Here is a 6,913-nt window from a genome sequence, read left to right as displayed (position 1 = left end):
TGTTTATTCTCATTTCTATCATTGTACTGTTTATCATTTCTTTCATTCCTCATGTTGCTATTGTACCATTCATCATTTCATGTGTGATAGAGCTTGCGTGTTTAGTTAGTGAGTTTGAGTAACCTCGCGTAAACTAAATAACTTTTACTTAAATTTCAGGGCCATTGACAGCTGACAGATCCAGACGAAGACAATCAGATTTGTTACTAACCCTTTACTGCACTTACTTGAGCATTTAAAGCACTAATTGTTTACAGAATGTGAGAATCTTGCAGAAAATCGGTGAAATTCATTTTGAATTTTGGTTTCAAGTTTGAGTTGATTTTTCAGTCGGTTTACTAGTTCTGAAGTGTTTGTACTGAACTCAAATTCTTTGTCATCTGTTTTTTTGTTCTTATTACAACTATCATTATCATTCATTTGCATGATTTTATACTTATCATATAGCTTAGATTAATAAATAACTGTAGTGATTAGTTAGTGCAGTAGTGAGTAGACTAGTTTGCATTAAGTGTTGCTTAAAAGTATCTAGAGTGTCGGTTGAAAACAATAGAGCAATTTAAGTATTCATTCTAGTGCCGATTTATTTTCAGCTTTAAATTCATCAGTTTGCAGTTTGTTTTTGTCAGATTTTGAATTGTTGATATGGCAGAAGGAGGTGAAAACCTAACAGGTGTTGATCAAGAAGCGGGAGCGAAACCAAAGAAGGGGCGTGGCCGAGGATTGTCAAAAACAAATACATCTTTGGTAGACCCAGGTATAAAGCAACCCGGATATAAGGTAATAAGTAACCAAGAATATGACGATCTTATGGCATTGAAAGCTAGCACTCCTATCATAGGAAATGCTGGACCATTCAATTTCCCTGGTTCGAATGCATCATTACTGCAAAGTAATTTTGATGTAACACCTAAATTACCTATATTCAGTGGTAGTCTTGAACCAAACAAGAGTGAAATTAGCTACGATGTTTGGAGTTTTGAAGTGAAATGTTTACAGAATTCGCATGCTATTCCTGAGGCTTTATTGCTTCAGACTATCAGAAATTCTTTAAGGGGTGAAGCAAGGTCAATGTTGGTATCCCTTGGGGAATCAACTACGGTAGATAAGGTCTTAGCTAAACTTGAAGGTTTTTACGGCTTGGTCAGTAGCAGTGAAACTTTAATGCAGGGCTTTTATAATGATTGTCAAAAGGACACAGAGTCTATTGTTCAATATGGTTCAAGATTAGAGTCAACGTTGTGTAAAGCTATCAAACAAGGTCATATCAGTGATGCTGCAAAAGAATCTATCTTGTGTAGTAAATTTTGGACAGGTCTTAAAAGCAAACCTTTGAGAAGTGCAACTAGGTATCTTTTTGATTCTGTGAAAGATTTTCAGAGTTTACTTAAAGAAATCAGAAAGATTGAACAGGAGGAACTATGCAGCAGTAAGGCCAGCGAAAAGTCGACAGCTCATCAGAACCTTGGTACAGCCAGAGTAGAGAAAGAGTCTACAACTAACGAGGAGTTACTCAAGACACTACAAAGTATTGAAAAAAGGTTAGAGAAAGTAGAACTAATGCATAATCAAAGTAATGAATTATCTCCTCCAAACACTCAGTTTTATGGCAGAGGACGAGCATTTCGGAGGGGGCATTCGTACAACAGAGGAAACAACAGAGGTAGGTATTTCAAGAAACCATTTGAAGACAAAATCAGGAGTGACCCAAAAGAGTAGTCTCTTCCACTGCAGGGCAAATGGAAGAGAAAAGTAAGTGCCCTACAACTTTAGAACAGAGAATGGTTGGTCCATCAAATACAAGTACTGTTAATTTTTGTGGAAAAGAGGTCATTGGTCTCATAGATAGTGGATCTATGGTCACTACGGTATCAGAAGAGTTTTATAATTCTCTGACTAACAAGCCTGAATTACATAACATTTCAGAATTTCAGCTGAATGTGTACGGCGCAAATGGCAGTGAGTTACCATTTCTTGGTTATATTGAGGCTTCTGTTAAGCTACCATTTCTCCAAGAACCACTTTTTGTCCCAGTTCTAGTGACAAAGACTTCAGACTACAGTTCTAAGATCCCTGTCATTGTGGGTACCAATGTAATTCGATATTGTAAAGAATTTTCAGATATGTCCGACAGTGCTTGGAAAAGTGCAATTGAAAATTTGAATTTGAACTGTTGTTTACCTGTAAAAACTACGAACAGATTTCCTATTAAGTTAGAACCTAATGAAGTTAAGTACATTAGAGGTATTGTTCGTAATGTAGATTCCTCTGTAGAGTCAGTGTTAACAGAACAGTCTGAAAATGGGCAACAAGGAGTGATAGTTTGTCCAGGGCTATTATCCATGAAGAATGCAGGTAGAAATAAAAGGGTCAACGTTAAGGTATGTAACATATCGGCAAGTGTTATCAAGATTCTGCCGAAAACAAATTTGTGTCAGGTAAGTCAGGTTAGAGTAATGGATACTTGGAATCCGGAAACACCGACTACTGACAAGACGAAAGATCACAAACCATTAACAGATTTAGGAGTGAAGGTAAATACAGATAATCTTTCTACAGAGCAGTGTAAGGAGGTATATGGTGTTTTAGAGAAATGGCGTGGGTTGTTTTCTACATCCCCGACCGATCTCGGGCGGACGGATGTGGTGAAACACGAGATACACTTAACGACAGATGTACCCTTCAGAGAACCATACAGGCGAATTCCCCCGGGAATGATTGAAGAGGTAAGACAAAATTTACGTGAGATGTTAGAGGCTGGCGCTATTAGAAAGTCCAGTAGTCCATATTGCTCAAATGTTGTTTTGTGCCGGAAGGCGGATGGGTCCTTAAGGTTTTGTATCGATTTGCGTAAGTTAAATAACAGGACAATCAAGGACGCCTACACTTTACCTAGGATTGAGGACACGCTAGACAGGTTAGACGGGGCTACTTATTTCAGTAAGTTAGACTTAAAGTCAGGCTACTGGCAGGTGGAGATCCGAGAGGAGGACAAGAAAAAGACGGCGTTCACGGTAGGTCCACTAGGGTTCTTTGAATGTAACAGGATGCCGTTTGGTCTGACCAACGCTCCTGCAACATTCCAAAGACTTATGGAAACTTGCATGGGGGACATGAATCTCAAAGAGTGTTTACTTTTTCTTGATGATATCCTTATATTTTCCAGTACATTCACGGAACATCTTGAGAGGTTACAGTCTGTTTTTCAGAGATTGCATGACTATAAGTTGAAATTAAATCCAAAGAAATGCGAATTTTTTAAAAGTCAAGTTCGGTACTTAGGTCATGTAGTGTCTGAAAGGGGGATTATGACTGATCCTGATAAAACATCTGCTTTAAAGAATTGGCCGATTCCGTGTAATGTGAAGTCATTAAGATCTTTCTTAGGTTTCACAGGATATTATCGCAGATTCATCAAGGACTATGCCAGAATAGTCAAGCCCTTGAATGACCTACTGATTGGACAACCAACACACAAAGCAGCAAAGAAAAACGCAAGGAAGAGAAAGAAGACAGAGTGGAAATGGGGTGAGTTAGAACAGGATTCTTTTGATTTGATCATACAGAAACTTACAAATCCTCCTATTCTTGCTTATGCCAATTTTACCCAACCATTTGTCTTGAACGTAGATGCGAGTTCAGATGGTTTGGGGGCTGTTTTATATCAAGTACATGATGGTATTGAGCGAGTTATTGCTTATGCAAGTAGGGGTTTAAGACAACCAGAGAAACATTACCCAGCTCATAAACTGGAGTTTTTATGTTTGAAATGGGCTGTAGTAGACAAATTCCACGATTATTTGTATGGTAATCACTTTGAGGTAAGGACTGATAATAATCCTCTAACCTATGTTACTACAACAGCCAAGCTGGATGCTACTTCTCATCGTTGGTTGGCATCATTGTCAGCTTACGATTTTAATATTACATATAGATCAGGTAAGCTCAATAGAGATGCAGATGGGTTATCAAGAAATCCACCACAACAAGAACTGTTTTCGGATGTGGTTAAAGCTATTTCTCTAGCTGCATTGGTAAAGGTTAACCCTCTAGCGGAGAGTTGTGTAATTGGAAAGTCAATGAAGCCGAAGTCAGAAGAAGTCGATGAAACACCGCAGAAGCTTAGCAACATCGATTGGCGAGAGGAACAAGGTAAGGATAAAGTTATTAGTAGAGTCAAGGATCTGTTAAACGGTGGGGTCAAACCATCTGGTAATAATCTGCAACAGGAATCAGAACCAGTCAGGTTACTTTTAAGGGAATGGAGACAACTGGTGGTTGAGAGAGGAATCTTGGTAAGAAAGGCGGTGATTGCAGGAGAGGAAGTTCGTCAGCTAGTTCTTCCTGGTAAGTATAGGAGTAGTGTACTCATAGGACTGCATGATGACATGGGTCATCAAGGGCGAGATCGAACCTACTGGTTAGTTCAACAGCGATTCTTCTGGCCCAATATGTATGCAGATGTGGTTGACAAGGTAGAAAAGTGTGAGAGGTGTGTAAGAAGCAAGACAAGAGATATACCAAAAACTGGATTGGTGTCCATTCATACAACAAGACCTCTGGAACTTGTTTGTATTGATTTTCTTACTCTGGAGAAGTCAAAAGGTGGGTATGAAAATATACTTGTAATAACAGACCACTTTACGAGATACGCAATGGCTGTTCCGACCAGGAATCAACTGGCATCAACAACAGCAAAGGTACTGTATGAGCAATTTATCTGCCACTATAGTTTCCCAGAGCGTATACATTCCGACCAAGGGAGAAACTTTGAGAGTAGTGTTATTAGGGAGCTCTGCAAGATTGCCGGAGTAAAGAAGAGTAGAACGACGCCGTATCACCCAATGGGTAACGGTCAGGTAGAAAGATTTAATCAGACGCTTCTTAAAATGATGGGGACACTCGACGATGAGCAGAAGAAAGATTGGAAAACTTACGTTTTACCATTAGTTCACGCTTATAACGCGACAAAGCACGAGACTACAGGCTTTTCCCCGCACTACCTTATGTTTGGTTGGAATCCACGATTAGCCATCGATGCCTATCTTGGATTAGAGGATTCACAAGAAAAGGTAAGAAGTAGAGAAAACTATGCCCAGAAGTTAAAGAAACGATTACACTACGCTTACAAGATGGCAAGGGGTAACATCGGAAGGAACTCGAACAGGTATAAAGAGAATTATGATCACGGTGTTAGGTTTGAGAAACTAGATATTGGTGATCGAGTGTTAGTAAAAATGTTAGTGTTTTCAGGCAAAGCTAAACTCTCAGATAAGTGGGAGAGAGACCCGTATGTTGTTGTAGAACAGCCTGTTTCAAACATTCCAGTTTATAGAGTCAAAAATGAGGTGTCTGGGAAAATAAGAACGTTACATAGAAATCTTTTATTGCCTTTTATGTGCATAACTGAATCTTGTAGTTCAAATATAGAGTCAACTGAGAAGATGCCAAGACCAGAGCAAAAAGAATCAACAGAGAAATCAGATATTTCAGAATCAGAATCCAGTGATGAAGGAACTATCATTAGAAAAAGGAAAGGTAAAACTAAACGAAATTTGAGTATTTCAGAAAGAAAATCAACGGCAGATTCATATGATAGTTCTCGGCAGTACTCCACAATGGGATCATCTCATTCAACTGGTCGGTCATCTATCACAAGGAATTCAACAACAACGTTTGAATCGCCAACACCGGAAATAACGGAACCAAGGAGGTCTGAAAGGGTTAGAAAACCCCCAGAAAGGTATGGTACCTGGGTATCTCCCCAACAAACTCAGGTCTGGTATGTATGACAAGGAGAGAATGTCACAGGTAGATTAGTGGAATTCTGCAGACAGAATAGTGAAATTCTGCAGACAGAATCGCATATTGTGTTGTATTTTAATTACATATTTTCCTGAATATTTGTTTTTAATTTTGTAGTATAAGTAGAATGTGGTATGATTATTTTAGTGTTGATAAGATGATTTAGTTAGATTTTGTCGATAGAATATGTCATAGACGGTAGAACATGATATTATTCTAATATGAATAATATATATTTTAAATATTTAGTAACAGTATTAAGTTATATGATTTGGAGAGGTTATTATTCTTTTCAGTATTCTCCCTTAAGAAATGTCAGGAGACATTTTATTTAAGCGGGGGAGAATGTCACAGGGATACAATTGAGTATAATTTAGTATTTAGTAATTCATTTATTTACTCATTCATTCATCCATACATTTCATTATTAACTCATTCATAGTTTACTCGTGTTTGAGTGGTATTCGTGTTCTGTCACGTGATTGTGTTATTTTGGGTTGTGATTTACCAAATACGGTAATTACTACTGTATGTCTATATTTGGTAGTGGAAAAACAGGTTTTCATGGGTGTGTATGGTCAGTGCGCAAGTGTGAGTGATAACACTTAATTTATAATGCTTTGCACCATGATTTTAGAACATAACTCGTTTGCCAGCAGACAGAGACAGTTTTACAACTGGTCTGATTTAATAGTTTGAGATTGTCACTAGTTTCAAACTATTACTATTTAAGTTTTACTGAAGGCGAATTTGGTGAGAAATACTTTCTTTAATTGTTTTTTTCTTAAAATTAAAATATCTAAATATTATAAAAATGTATGCGTCAATTGTATGAGTGTTTTCATTTCAGGTCACCTTCTTATCATCATTATAATTCACGAATGCCATAATAAAGTAATGTTGGAAACTGGACCATCCTTTTATTTATTTATTTTGTACGAGGAATAACGACCCCGTGACACAATAGTTTTTGTAAACGACTGTACTTATCTGACCGAACAGTTTTGCGTTCACAGCTCTATACTGATAATGGCGCACTGCATCATTGAACACTCATTTAAAGTGTGTGTTCTAGACATCAATTCTAGAATAATTATAAATGATGTTT

The sequence above is a fragment of the Magallana gigas genome, chromosome 1 (genome assembly GCF_963853765.1).
Source record: "Magallana gigas chromosome 1, xbMagGiga1.1, whole genome shotgun sequence".
Classification (NCBI taxonomy): Eukaryota; Metazoa; Mollusca; class Bivalvia; order Ostreida; family Ostreidae; genus Magallana; species Magallana gigas.
This window is presented reverse-complemented; position numbering follows the sequence as displayed.